This window comes from Giraffa tippelskirchi, chromosome 3 (genome assembly GCF_054371585.1).
Source record: "Giraffa tippelskirchi isolate mGirTip1 chromosome 3, T2T-mGirTip1v1.2.pri, whole genome shotgun sequence".
Taxonomy (NCBI): domain Eukaryota; kingdom Metazoa; phylum Chordata; class Mammalia; order Artiodactyla; family Giraffidae; genus Giraffa; species Giraffa tippelskirchi.
Window position 1 is genome coordinate 37,461,457 of NC_137277.1, and position 15,717 is coordinate 37,477,173.

Genomic DNA, 15,717 nt, shown 5'->3' on the forward strand with positions numbered 1-15,717 from the left:
GTTCATCCACTTGGAATGGTGGGGAGCTTTAGCCTCCTTCACTGAAGTCTGAGAACCAGCCAGCTTCAGGGTGCTGCCACCGCAGAAAGTTCCCTGTTTCTTTAGGCCAACTCCTTTTGAGATTTTCAATGGTAAAATCAATTTGATTTGCAGAAGTCATGAAGGAACCGGGGAGATGTGATTTCCAAAATGCACTGTGTTATTGGATATGATAAAAGACGGAATGAGTCAGTAAATGTAGCCGTTTAGTAACTGTTAAAAAAATCACTACCCATGCAGTCTGTGGAGGAGGAGAAAGCTGTAATGATGGCCCGGAGGAGGGAGGATTCACGTCTGAACTCACGAATCCACAGCCTTCCTTACTCCCTCCTGGATACACACAGACTCACAGACTCGTATCTCACACTCCTGCTCCGATATAGACACACCAACATATGTTGTGTACACACAACATATTTGCACTTGTCCAGGCATGCCCACTAACAGTAACAATAATATTGTTGCTGTTGTTCAGTCACCAGTCGTGTCCACCTCTTCGCGACCCTACGGACTGCAGCAAGCCAGGCTTCCCTTTCCCTCACCATCTCCCGGAGTTTGCCCAAGTTCATGTAATAATGCCCAAGTAATAATAATAGGTACCATTTATTAACTAGCAAAAATGAGCCAGACGTTGGCATAAGTACTTTGCCTATCCTTATTTCATTATTATCTTGTACAACTCTAGAGGTAAGTGGTTGATTATTCCCATTTTAGAGATGAGCAACTGAGACACAGAGATCTTAAGCAACTTGCCCTGGTTTCCAGCTAGGAAGCCAGAAAGCCAGGACGAGAACCCAGACTGACTTCTGAAATCTTAAATTTTTTTTGAGGAGGGCACTTTTCATTCATTTTTAAAAAATAGATAGAATTGACTTCTAGTAAACTTCACAGTTAAAAGTGTCCAGTTTGATGCATTTTGATACCTGCATAGACCCATGGAATCATCACACATTCAAAATCATGAACACATCCATCACTCCTGGAAGTGTCCCTGGGCCAGTCTGCAGTCTCTCCCTTTTGGCCTTCCCCACCCCGCATCCCCAGGCAGCCACTGTTCTGCTTTCTGTCACCCTTGGTTAGCCTGCATCATCTAGAACAGGATATAAACAGACTCGTGTAGTACACGCTCTCTTTTGCCTACAGAAGCAATGTTCAAAACCAGGGGCCTTTCCACAAAGACAAGACAGACAAATGTGAGCGCACTCATGCATGTACACACAAGGTCATAATGCTCACAAACACCCCTCACACTCATGCTTCCCATGTGCACCCCTTACTGCCATACACTAAGACAGCCTTGCTCTCACCCTCCTATCACCTTATCTGTCCAACCATGCCACTCCTCTGGGATAACTATATCTCATTAAGTAGCCAAGTGGACTCCTCGCAGTTTTCCAGCAGAGCGATGTAATTTCTTTCTCCTTTCAAAGAACACATGACGGGTGAGTGCCTATCCTCTAAAACTTCGCTCATTGGATGAACATTTATCCAGTGCCCACCACTCTGCTGGGTACTGCAGAGTCCACGGTGACCACGCAGCCACAACCTGTACCCCAGGGAAGCTGGTCTGCCTCCCAAGCCAGTGTGGCCACTGCCATGCTGTGAGGCTGGACAAAGAAGGGACTCCCTGCCCCAGGCACGCCAGGCTCGGGGAAGAGTTGAACTCAAAGGGGAGGAATAAAAGCATAAGCAAGAAGATAGGAGATGAGAGGGGTGGGAGAGGAAGAGGTTGGGGCCACGGACCAAGCTCAGGTGGGCTTGGCTGCTACGGAGAGGAGGGAGTCCATACTTACAGAGTGGACACTGAAAGATGGCCCACACTAACTGGGAAGGAAACCTAATAAAAGAGGGGACACGTGTATACGTATAACTGATATACTTGGCTGTGTGTTAGTTGCTCAGTCATGCCCGACTCTTTGTGACTCCATGGACTGCAGCCCACCAGGCTCTTCTGTCTATGGGATTTTCTAAGCAAGGATATTGGAGTGGGTTCCCATTTCCTTCTCCAGGAGATCTTCCTGACCCAGGGATAGAACCTGGGTCTCCTGCACTGCAGGCAGATTCTTTATGGACTGAGCTGTGAGGGAAGCCCCACTTTGCTGTTTACGTGGAACTAACACAACATTGCAAAGCAACTATACTCCAATAAAAATTAATAAAGGATGAAAGATGGTCACAAAAAGCTGGGTGGAGACAGTGGGGTAAGGAAGGACTGGACATAACTGCATTGCAGGAACCTGGTCCAGATGCCCTGGGCCCACACTGGGCTAGAGATCATGGCTGACCAGCAGTCTTTATGGGACAGGACAGAAGACCCACCATCTGTGCCCGCAATCCACCATATACCTCAAGTCTGAGTCACCCTGGCTCTCAATCTAGATGCACATTGAAATCAGTCTGAAAGTTTAAAAAATACTGAGCCTTGAGTCCCACTCCCAGACAGTCTGATTCATTGTGTTTTGTTTGGGGAGGGCAGGAGTGGCCTGGACATGAGAATTTTTATAAGCTCACCAAGTGATTATCTAATATTCAGTAATTCATCATTTACCTCCAACCTTAGGCTAGCTACCTCCCCAAAGGACTCCAGGATACAAGAAAGCCAGAGGGGCCTCTAGAAACAGAGTTGGCTAGGGGGTCTCCAGTTCTACCTCCCTACACAAGCCCTAACAGAATTTAACAAGATAACCTACACTGATTAGAGATCAATTAATTGTTAGAAGAGGATCCAAGTTTTCATAGGAAATAAATTTCATTGTCATGTAATTAACTGAGATTGGAGAAAATAATAAGTAACTGCTGAGTGATAACGACTTCCTTATCAATATCAGATATTTACAACCTTTCAGGTTTTACTGGCAATTCAATATCAAGATAATTAGATATCAATTAGACACATTAAATATGATTTACATCGGCTGTTGTTTCTTAAATATGCGTAAGACGATGTTACGATCTCCACCCCTTTTTTCTCTCGAAATGGCTATGGCTTAGGTGGGACAACAGATCTTATACATTGAGAAGTACTGGAAGGGATGAAATCTGAAGTATGAATTGCTGTTGAAAGTTCAGAAAGCTCAGTTTATTTCCACCTTGCCCTCTGGTAGCAGAGGCAGAAGTCTGGTCTAGTATATCACCTCAGCTAAGCTGAGCAACCCAGGAGAGACTGCTGCAAAATCCTTTTTGGTTTAATTATGTTTTACTTTTAATTAATCGAATTACTTTATAATTACCTTGATGCCAGCTCATATGAACCAGAGTATTTGAATCACGTTGAACTTCTACTGCCTCACAGATGTTTCAATATGTGGAAATCGTCGTGGGGCTAGAGGCACCCATTAGTCCCACGTGGAGGAAAAATCATTGATTCTGGCCGTCAAGGTTTGATGGGCAAGAGCCTGAATCATTTTAAGGTGTCTTTATGAAGGCAGAGGAGGTAGGGATGCAGCGAGTTTAGCAGAGATTTTATCACAAAAGTAAAAGATGTAGGCAGCACGGTGGCCGTGATGAATGAGATGAAACCGTTGCACTGAAAACAAATCAATTGGTGATATTTTGGAAATTGTTAAAAATGTTAAAAAGGGTTATATATCATATATACCACATAATATTGGTAGAATTAACTCCACATCAGGTGCTGGCCCTGGAGAGAATGTTGTGCCTTGCTCCAGTGAAGTGAAGGAAAAGGAGAGGTTCTGGTTAAGAGTATGGCTTTCAACTTTGAGACCTTGGACCAGCTGTTTAAGCTCTCTAAGCCTCAGTTTATGCATCTGTAAAATGGGGATAATGATTTATCTACCTTACTGGGCTGTGGCAAGGGTTATATGGCTTTGTTCTTTAAAGTCCATAGCCCTGTGTGCATGGCAAGAGTTCTACACGTATTTATTACTATTATTCATTCTGTTTCTGTTTGTCATGGTATCAATCCCATGTAATATCTTCTACCTTCAATTCCACTTCAGTATTACTGCTGCCTCCATTTCTTCTTGTGCTTTTTTTTAAACGGTTGAAGCACTTTCTTAGCATCTTTTTGCCCACCAACTAATTTTTGACCTTTCTTAATCACTTTAAGTGAGATTCTTTTTTATTAACTGAAGTATAATTGATTTACAATCTTGTGTTAGTTCTGGAATACAGCAAAGTGATTCCATTATATGGAATATATGTCCTTTTTCAGATTCTTTTCCATTATATATTATTACAAAATATTGAATATAGTTCCCTGTACTAAACAGTATGACCTTGTTGTTTACCTGTTTTATATATAGCATATGTATCTGTTAATCCCAAGTTCCTACTTTATCCCTTCCCCCACCCTTTCCCCTTTGGTAACCCAAATTTGTTTTCTATGTCTATAAGCCTATTTCTGTTTGTAAATAAGTTTATTTGTATCATTTTTCAGATTTCACATGTAAGTGATATCATATATTTGTCTTTCTCTGTCTGACTTGCTTCACTTAGTATGACCTCTAAGTTCATCCATGTTACTACAAATGGCATTATTTCATTCTTTTTTATGACTAATATTCCATTGTGTATATATATATGTGTGTATATTGGAGAAGGCGATGGCAACCCACTCCAGTATTCTTGCCTGGAGAATTCCATGGACAGAGAAGCCTGGCAGTCTGCAGTCCATGGGGTCGCACAGAGTTGAACATGACTGAGCGACTAACACACACACACACACACACACACACACACACACGTGTGTGTGTGTGTATATATATATAGAGAGAGACATAGATATATGTACACTCCATATCATCTTTATCCATTCCTCTGCTGATGGGTACTTAGGTTGTTTCCATGTCTTGGCTACTGTAAACGGCACAGCTATGAGCATTGGGATGCATGCATCTTTGAATTTGAGTTTTCTCCGGATATATGCCCAGGACTGGGATTGCTGGATCACATGGTAACTCTATTTTCAGGTTTTTAAAGAATCTCCATGCTGTTCTCCATAGTGGCTGTACACTTTACATTCCTAGGTGAGATTCTTTAGACAATGTCAAGCCAAGATTGGTTTCTTAACACAATCCACCATTTCCACCTTTGAATCTGGGAACTCAGCCAATTCAGTCTCATGGAAACAACTGGCCCTCTGCTCATTTCTCCTTCTTACATGATGGTTACTGTCTACTTTGTTGCTATTTTCTTTTCCCCTTTCCTTAATTTATCTAGCTCTGTGGAGTTAACAACTTATTCCTCCCCCCACCCCATTATTTTGACAATTCTCTCTTGACTGTCATTCTATTAATGAGGACTCTCCTAATCATTACGTGCACAAAACATTCCATATTCTTCTGTTGCTATATTAAAACGGGATCAACGATGACTTTGCTCCATCCCACTGCACCCAAGCTCCCTTTGCCTGTTAGAAACCTCCCCCTCTTTCTCTCTCCCTTGTTTCTCTCTGTCTCAAGGCTCTCCTTTGAGATACTTCTACACCTGATCTTGTAAGCCACTATGATTATAATTCTCAAAAGGGACAATCTTCTAATTCATGTCTACAGTTTGAAATTCAAGAACTACTTTTTTTTTTCAATTTCAGAAAGCCTTTGTTCCTGTTGGCTCTCCTCAGAAGCTCTTATTCTGTTTTGGTTAACCTGTCACCTGGCCTTGCCCAGCTCTATTTCAGGAAGAGACACCTGTCCCAGGTCTTCCCCTGGGTCTGCCTCCCTCTGGTTTCTGTTCCGCCTTAGCTGTGGTGACTTTCTTTGTCTGCTCACAGCTCTGCAGCCAGGACAGGTTGTCATAGCCTGATTGGAGCAAGGGGCACAGGTGACTGATCTGGAAGACCTCTGCTGAGACCCAAGAGGATGCCTCTCTGCTCTTGGGAGAACTGAGTGCCAGGGGAAGCCCCCTCCCAAACTCAACACCTGCAAGCAACTCAGACTCAGATGGCCAAAAAGGGCAACATGGCTGGAACAATATTCAGCTTTTTTAAATAGTTTGCAAATTGAAAAGGTATGAAAGTGTTAGTTGCTCAGTCGTGTCCAACTCTCTCCATGGACTGTAACCTACCAGGCTCCTCTGTCCACTGGGATTTTCCAGGCAAGAATACTGGAGTGGGTTGCCATGCCCTCCTCCAGGGGATCTTCCAACCCAGGGATCGAACCCAGGTCTCCCACATTGCAGGTGGATTCTTTACAGCTGAACAACCGGGGAAGCCCAAGAATACTGGAGTGGGTAGCCTATCCCTTCTCCATGGACCATAGTCCACCAGAATTCCATCTGTCCATGGAATTTTTCAGGCAAGAATACTGGAATGGGTAGCCATTTCCTTCTCCAGGGAATCATCCTGACCCAGGGATCGAACCCACATCTCCTGCATTGCAGGCAGATTCTTTACTGTCTAAGCCACCAGGGAAGCCAAATTGGTAAACTGGTTCTTGGCAAACAGGTTTGCTTCCACACAAAAGCACTGGCAGTCCAGCCTTGCTCTGGAGAAGCTGTTCAGAGGCAATCAGCAAACAGAGAGGGAGAGGCAGATAGATGTTCGGCCTTTACATTTCCAGAATTCTCCTTGTGGGGCCACTAGAATCTGAAGAGGACCAGGAGATGCTCCCCCATATACCAAATATGGCATAGTCACTGTATTGAATTATAGTTACTTAAGAAACAGCAGGTGCAGGAAAGACACTCTGACCTTCCTTTTTCCCCCTGAAAAAAGGAAATAAATCTCCTGTGTGCAAGGTAACTTCCCTGTACCAGGAGGTAGAGAAACATCCTTCTCATCAGAGATGGGAAATTCAGGGCTAATCCTGATAGCTCAGTTGGTAAAGAATCTGCCTGCAATTGCAGGAGACCCTGGTTGGATTCCTGTGTCGGGAAGATCCCCTGGAGAAGGGATAGGCTACCCACTCCAGTATTCTGGGGCTTCCCTTGTGGTTCAGCTGGTAAAGAATCTGCCTGCAATGCGGGAGACCTGGGTTCGATCTCTGGGTTGGAAAGGCTACCCACTGCAGTATTCTGGCCTGAAGAATTCCATGGACTGTATAGTCCCTGGGGTCACAAAGACTCGGACACGACTGAGCGACTTTCACACAAGGCTACGTAACAAATCTTACCTCTTCACTAATTAGCCCAAGCTTCCCAGGTGGTGCTAGTGGTAAAGAACTCACCTGCCAATGCAGGAGACATAAGAGAGGTGGATTTGATCTCCTGGAGGATGATGGCATGGCAATTCAGTCCGGTATTCTTGCCTAGGGAAGCCCATGGACAGAGGGGACTGGCGGGTTTCAGTCTATAGGGTCTCAAAGAGTTGGACACAACTGAAGCGACTTAGCACACACGCAAGCCTGAACCCCTTTATTTTGTCAATTCTTCACAAATGTATTGTTTCTTGGTCTAAAAGGCATAAAAGCTGTCTGCTTTGGTCACTTCTCTGAGTCACATATCTTTGAGGATTCCATACATATGAAACACATTTGGGTTTTTTTTTCCCATTAATCTGTCTTAAGTCAATTTCATTATTCTTACAAAACTTTCATTTATTTATTTTTGGTTGTGCTGGGTCTTCACTGCTGTGTGGGCTCTTTTCTAGTTGCAGTGAGCAGGGGCTACTCTCTAGTTGCAGTGTGTGGGCTTCTCATTGCGAGGGTTTTCTTGTTGCAGAGCACGGGCTTTAGGGCGTGTGGGCTTCAGTAGCTGCAGTACTTGGACCCAGTTTTTCCACAGCATGTAGGGTCTTCCTGGACCAGGGATCAAACCTGTGTCCCCTCCATTGGCAGGCAGATTCTCAACCACCGGACCACCAGCGAAGTCATAGTTTCATTACTAAACCAGTCAAAGAACCGAGAGGGAAGAAGGGAAAAGTTTTCCTCCCCTACCAATCACTCTGCTTCCATTTAGACAAGAAGAATTGTACTTGATATTCAAAGGCATGAGTGCAAATGTGTTGCAATGCTCACATTTGGTCAGTCAGCTCTCAGGTCTATCAGAGCCAGCCCATGACACAAGTGTCAGAAATTACCAATGAGAAATAAGGTTGCCTGAATGTGAAGTGTATTCGTCAGGACTGGGGCAATAGCTGGGACACCCTGCTCTGCCCCCACTGGGCAGGTGATGGGAAGGAGCCAGCAGATGAGCCATGGCCCCAGGGGAAGGCCAGAGTGGGGAAGGACTGAAGACGTCAAATAACAGAAAGCTGTGGACCTGGGCTTAGGGGACTGAGAGGCTGGTAACTGGGCACTCAGCTCCAGCCTAGAGAAGATCAAATCAAAGAATATGTTCTCAGTGGGCACATCGATGGGGTGATATCCCAGGAAGAGCAGTAGATTTCTGTGTGGCCCTGGGGGCTGGAACTGAACCAGCTTCAGAAGTTGAAGAAGGTGATGTGACCATCAGAGCTGGTCAGGGATGGGCCAGTCTGAGAAGTCAGGAGTTCCCTGCTGTGAAAGGCATGGCAGCCAGACCTAAGAGGTCATCTGATGGAATGTTCACAGGAGGTCTCCCGATTCTCAGGGACAGACAGGGTAACCCCATGATTCCTACCTACCTGTGTGCGTGTATGTGCTCAGTCGTGTCTGACTCTTTGTGACCCCAGGGACTGTAGACCACCAGGCTCCTCTGTCCATGGGATTCTCCAGGCAAGAACATTGGAGTGGATTGCCATTCCCTTCTCCAGGGGATCTTCCCTACCCTGGAGAAGGGATTGAACCTGCTACTCCTGCACTGGCAGCAGACTCTTTACCGCCAACCCACCAGGGAAGCCCCTCCTACCTACCTGGAAGTCTGTAATTCTCCAGGGGGCTCAGATGTAATAAAGGGAGGGGTCTGCTTCCCGCCTCTGGATACTCAGGGTCATGAAAACTTAGCACATTGAGTCAAGAAGTGGGGGAGCCCTGGTGTTGAAAAAGTTGCAACATCTTGATATTTGCTCCCAAGAATCTTGCATCCATCTTTAGGGAGCAAACTCTTCCTTTATTTTAGGAAAATCATCATGATGTGCTTTTTAGTTACACACATACTCACTGGTTGTTCTTGGGGAAAACTGTGAAATCACCATTAACCTAAATACAAATCTTTTCAACTAAGAATTTAAGGGTTCTCTTGGGGAGACTTTCTTGCCTCCTCCTCATGAAGAAGGAGGGGCAGGGGAGGGAGATGCAGAAGCTGTAAAAAAACAACAACAAAAAAAACCCAACTTTTTGCTTCCATATGAACTCTGCTCCAAAGTGGTGCTGGTCCCCGGGAAAATGTGGATCCTTTTCTGGGCAGTTCTTTATAGGAAAGGAAGCTGGCTTCAGAGAGAGGGTGCTAATGCTACCAGCTTTATCTGCTGATGGAGGAAAGACTGGGAAAGTGAACTGGATGGAACTCTCGGTGTCCTTGGAATGAAGTTGTTTGTTGTCATTCAGTCACTCAGTAGCGTCCAACTCTTTGTGACCCCATTGACTGCAGCATACCACACTTCCTTGTCCATCACCATCTCCCAGAGCTTATTCAAACTCATGTCCATTGAGTCAGTGATGCCATCCAACCATCTCATCCTCTGTCGTCCCTTTTTCCTCCTGCCTTCAATCTTTCCCAGAACCAGGGTCTTTTCTAATGAATTGGCTCTTTGCATCAGGTGGCCAAAGTATTGGAGCTTCAGCATCAGTCCTTCTAATGAATATTCAGGATTGATTTCCTTTAGCATTGACTGGTTTGATCTCCTGGCAGTCCAAGGGACTCTCAAGAGCCTTCCCCAACACCACAGCTCAAAAGCATCAATTCCTTGGCATTCAGCCTTCTTTCTTCTCAGTGTCCTTTGAATGAAGTTATTTAAGATGAATAAATCTGAGCCCACTGCATCTATATGCCTGCAGAGTGGGGCTTCCGTTGAAGGGAGTGGATATTCTACCGTCAGATATGCTGGGAAATAGCTGGTCCCAGGGCAGGAAGTGGGGAAGAGGAAGAGGGACATTTGATGGAAGGAGAAGCATCCAGCCTTTCTGAGCTGAGCTAGCTGCCTGTTGTCCCATAGAGAACACTAGAAGCAAAGCAGCCACTGCTCTGAAGGGTCCCCAGGGAGTGGTCAAGCCCCTGGCATCCAAGCGCAGCCCCCTCTATATAAGCTATAGTATTTGTAATATCATTCCCTTCTATGAACCTGGAACCCTTAGGAACGTGTTATCTGAAGTTGAAGCTTCTTCTAGACTGGGCTGTAGAGAGTTAAGAGAAGGATGCCTCGTGCTTGGGTTTGGATTTGGGATGACAAAGCGTTGGAGCACAGGTTTCAGCTGAGAGGGTTCCTGGTAGAAAACAGTGGGGCCCATGAACATCAAAGGCCCTGATGAGCCATCACAGGCAAGACAGCGGAGGGACAGCTGGGCACGGCGTTTAAGACACACAAACTAGCATTACAGGGTCTCCCAGATGCAGAGAGGCCCAGTAGATAGAGGTTTGCAGTGGTAACTGTGGTATTAATCAAAGGGTGACTTTTCAAGGTCACCAAAGAGAGATAAGTTATTACCTTGACATGAGTACTTCACACCAACCATGCAAAGTTAGTTATTATACCTCAAAATAAGACTCAGAGACATAATAATTTGCCTGAGCTCACCTAGCCAATAAATGGTAGAACTGAGTGTGAGTCTGTATTTTACCCTCTTTTCAGAGCCTCACAGAGCCCTTGATACTGGCTGGATTATGGTGGATCCTGGCAATATCTCCCTTAGAAGACTGGCTGGAAGAAAAGCCACAGGGAGTTGGAGGCAGAGCCGAAGGGATAAAGGCTGGTTTACAGGCAGAAGCCAAATCCAAACCAAAAACAATCTGGTTAGGGGAAGTAGGTTTGGAAGGGCAGGTTTTAAGTGGAAATAGGGAAACTTGGAGCCTGTTGCAAGATACAAGGGGTAGGTAGAAGACTGGTTCTTGAACATTCTCAAGAATATCTGAGTCCATGGCTAGTTCGAAACCCCACTGACCTAAAGGATGAGTTGTCTTGATTACACAGTCCACTGACCCTTCAGTGATTCCTGTAGGAAGGAATAAACAAGTGTATCTGGAGCTCTTGTTAGCTCACTCCCAAGGGGACTAAGTCCAGGACAAAGGCAACCAATAATTCAGTTCAGTGCACATTTATTGAATACAAGTATGTCCCAGGCCGTGTGCTAAACACTGATGAAACATAGAAGTAGCATATATGCATGATGAGTAAGGTGACAAGGACAAGAAGAGGAGATAAGGTAACCCAAAGACTTTGTGGGCACACAGAGGGCAGAGGAGGTGAGGTGTGGATGGTGTCTCTTCCTTGCCCCCTCGGTCCACCCTTGGACACATCAGTCCTGTGTGTCATGGGACCTACATGTGGGACTGATTATGAGTCCCTGTCCTTCACCAGACTTTGAACTGTCCAAGGGCGGGGATGATTTCTGATTTCTATGCTCGTCCCTCACCATAGGAAAGGGACAGTCATGTGCGAAGTACATCATGAGAAAACCACAATCAGAGCATGCATGGTGGGGAGGGGTGATGGGAGAGAGAGCTGCAGTAGAGGCACAAGCTCCACCCAAGAAGTTCTACAACTCCAGGCTTAGGAGCTGGGTTTTATCCAGCAGGTAGCAGGGGCCGTTGGAGCAGGGATCAGGGTTGAGGGCATGGCAGGAGACAGCCTCTGGGTAGTGAACTCTGCCCATGTTCATCACCCTGCTGGGCCATCTTGCAAAGAACCAGCAGGACAGTCGTGACCCCAAAGCTGTCCCACCCAAAGTGTCCCCTGGAGTGAGAGGAACCCGTGGGAAAGGCAAGCCAATATCAATCAGAGCTAACCTGTGCTGATCACCGGCTCCCTAAATCAAGAACCTGGCAGATTTTCTGGGTGAGAATCAATCTTCCTGTCCCTACAGTAAATACCATAATCCTTTTTCCAGTGTGGTTTAGAGAATGTAACTGTCACGCTCATGATTTATTCGAAAATATTCTGCCAGTTTGTGTGAATGAATGGGGCAGTCAATGTGCTTCCAGACAGGAGGTCAGAGCACTTACAGAGGAGCTGGGGCTTCTGTCTCAGGCTGCTTTGGTCTCCAGCAGGCTGCCGCCTTCCACACCTGCCCCACAACACAGCACCCTATGGCCGGCCACCTGGACAAAGAGGGACGAGGGACGTGGGAACTTAGGGTGAGCAGCCCAGGACACGAGACTGACCATGCCCTAGCCAAGAGGGGACAGAGCAGAGGTGGCTGTGACTGCCAGCAATTAGCCATTCCCTCTGGCCTTCTTTCTATGGAAGCCAAGTAGGGATTTCTCTTTTTTATATTTTTTATAATTTTTTATTACATAGCTAATACAAGGATACCTTCCTGTCATGGATGATTCTAACAAGGTAGAAGTTTCTAGGGGACTTCTCTGGTGGTCCAGTGGTTAAGAATCCACCTGCCAATGCAGGCAACATGAGTTTGACTCCTGGTCAGAGAAGACCCCACATGCCATGGGGCAACTAAGCCCATGCACCACAACTACTGTAGCCTGGGTGTCCTAGCCTGTGCTCTGTAGCAAAGGAAGCCACTGCAATGATAAGCCCAAGCACCTCAAGGAAGAGGAGCCCCCTCTTGCCACAAATAAAGAAAATCCTCACATAGCAATGAAGACACAGCACAGCCAAAACCTTTTTTCAGGGACACTCAGGACACAGTAAGAAGAGGGAAAAGGCTGGGAGGAGGCAAGATGATGGTTTGTTCAAGGAGAGGTTGCCGCAGAGCAATAAAACTTTGGGATGCAGCTTGTCTCCATCTCATGATGAAATCAGGGGAGGAAATTGTGAGTTCATAGCTGTCAGGGTGGATAGGGAGGGAAGAAAGCATCTGTGAGAGGTCCTGGCAGTTTGTACTTAAGCAGAAGGCAGAGGCCTCATGGCTCAGTTCAGCTGGACTGAGCTGAAACATATGCTTATTGCAGCCTTATGAGATGACTGTGTGAGCAGCTAAAATACACCATGCTTTTGAGTTGGAGTGAGTAGAATGAATTAATTAGCAAGCAAAGGAAAGGAATAAGAAAATGAATACAAGCACTCATCCCTTTTCACTTGTTTAACAACAGTTGTTGAGTTTCTACTCTGCACCAGGTATTGTTCTAAAGCTGGGGCTACAGTTGGAAGTAAAGTCAGGCTGGTCCCTGCATGAAGGTGCTTACATTCTAATGGAGGGAGATAGTCAGTAGACAAGGAAGGGCTTCCCTGGTGGTCCAGTGGTTAAGAGTCTGCCTTGCAATGCAGGGACCTTGGGTTTGATCCTTTGTCCAGGAAGATCCCGCATTCTGCAGGGCAACTATGCCTTTAAACCACAACTAGTGAACCTGTGCTCTAGAGGCCATGAACCACAACTACTGAGCCTATGAGCTGAAACTACCGAAGCCATCATGCCTAGAATCTGTGCTCTGCAACCAGAGAAGCCACTGCAATAATAAGTCTGTGCACCACAGCTAGAGAGTAGTCCCCACGCACTGCAACTAGAAAAAGCCCATGCAAAGCAATGAAGACCCACTGCAGCCAAAAATAAAAATAAATAAATAAATAAAAACTTTAAAAAACAAGTAAGCAAGGACATACATTATATATGTGTGCAATATACATATATAAGAGTTATGAAAATGAATAAATAATAGCAGCCAACGTGGATTGAGAGTTGTTACAAGCCCCATTCATGTATTAATACACTAAACCTCTCCCAACAATACCGTGAAGTATGTATTATTATCTCTATTTAGTAATGAAAACACAGAAGCATGGAGAAGCTAAATAACTTGCCCAAGTTCTCATGGCTGGTAAATTATTATATTGGTTAGGATATAAAATGAGCTGTTGTAACAGAGACATCAACATATAGTGGTCCAAATAAAATGGAAGTCTATTTTTGTCATAACAGCTCAGGGGTAGGTGGGTAGTCCAGGGTCAATGGAAAGTTATGTCCCACAAGATCATTCAGGAACTCTGGATCTTCCCACTTTGTTTCTCTGCCATTCCACAGGAGGTAGTCCTCTCTGTAGGGTCAAAGCTAGCTCAGCTTCCCAGCCATACAACATTCTGCGCGATGGGAAAAGAGAGCACAAAAGACCAGGGCAAGTGGACACACCAGAGTGACACTCATCACTTCCACACACAGTCCATCAGCCCAAGCTCAGCCTATGGGCTCACCTAGCTGCAAGGGAGTCAGAGAAATGAAGTCTCTACCTGAGTGGCCATGTAGCCAGATTAAATTTCAGAGAGAACTCCGTTTCTAAAAGAAATAAGGAAAATGAATAATAGGAATGAAGGAAGGGAAGAAATAAACATTTCCTTCCCAGTGGGTATGCTGAAAGTGAAACCCAGGTACTCTAGCCATGGAATAAGGGGAAAAGAAATGAACAGAGTACTTTTTAATAAGATGGGAAGGGAAAGGATCTCTAAGGAGGTGACATTTGATCAGAGACTTGAAAGAAGTGAAGGTCTAAGGAAGCATGTTCCAGGAGAGAGAACAGAAGGCACAAAGGCCCTTAAGTGTGTGCTAGGAGTTACCTGGAGATCAGTGGGCCTGAGACTTAAAAGAAGAAAGAGTGTTTCAGAGTTGAGGCCAGAGAATGGAGGATCTTTCAGTTCATGGTGGAGTCTGGGAAGCCATGGGAGGGTTTTTGAGAAAGAAAGAGATGGAATTTGATTTATTTTTTTTTTCAAAGTTCACACTCCAACAGGGCCAGAGAGGGTGCAGTGCTTCCATTTGAATGAAAACAGGAGTACCATTTAGGAGGCTATAGGCAAGAGATGAGAGCTTACCAGGTGCCTGCCAATGCAGGAGACATAAGAAAAGTAGATTTGATCTCTGGATCAGAAAGATCCCCGGGAGGAGGGCATGGCAACCCACACCAGTATTCTTGTCTGGACAGTCCCATGGACAGAGGAGCCTGGCGGGCTACAGTCCATGGAGTCTCAAAGAGTCAGACATGACTGAAAGCGACTTAGCATGCACACAGACAAGAGATGATGGTGTTTAGGATGAATACAGTTGCCCTGGCACCACCCACAGAGGGGAGCAACGGGGAGCTCTGCTGACAATAAGTGTTCAGGCCAAGTGCTCTCTTCCCCGTCAGACATGAGGATGAAGGACACGTGACCTCAGACCTTGGCAACCTCACATCTAAGGGAAATAAGTAGGATAAATCCTATAATGGAGGTCTAGGGATTGCAAGCCCAGACCCAGAAGCCAGGCTGCCAGGGTTCAAGCTGCAACTCTGTCACTTCCTCACTGTGTGACCTTTGGCATGTTCCTTAACCTCTCTGGGCCTGTTCCTTATCTGTGAAAGAGGACATGATAATAATACCTACCCCCCTAGGGTTGTTATAAAGATTAAGTAATAAAGTGCTTGACAGTGTGACAGAGAGTCTATGCAATAGAAGTGTCACCCTTGAAAATAGTAAGAGAGGTACATTCAGGGTCCATGAGAACACAGAGAAGCAGCAGAAAATGCCAGGGTTGAAGCATTTGTAGAAGGAGCTGGAGGGTGAACTATAGAGAGAGAAGAGTAAAGGAACAGAGCGGGGAGGTGGGTCCATTCTGGACAGAGGCCACAGCATACAAGAGGTTGTAGAGGTGGGTATGCAGAGCACTGCACGCCCTCCAAGGAGCAGGAATGAGAGTCAAGGGTGATGTGGTGCTTCGTTTCCAGGCTGAGGACCCCTGTGGGTGGTGGTCTCACTTGAGACAGGCAGTCCCCAGCCCCAGA

The 15,717-nt window shown here is 45.7% G+C and overlaps 1 long non-coding RNA gene across 1 annotated transcript; it reads left to right on the forward strand.

Annotated features, from left to right (window-relative positions):
* The first annotated feature begins 1,317 nt into the window (after positions 1-1,317).
* On the forward strand, positions 1,318-11,906 carry LOC145540740 (uncharacterized). Its single transcript, XR_014078528.1, has 3 exons — positions 1,318-1,481; positions 5,591-6,006; positions 10,643-11,906. It is a non-coding gene; the product is annotated as an uncharacterized LOC145540740 (long non-coding RNA).
* Positions 11,907-15,717: the final 3,811 nt, after the last annotated feature.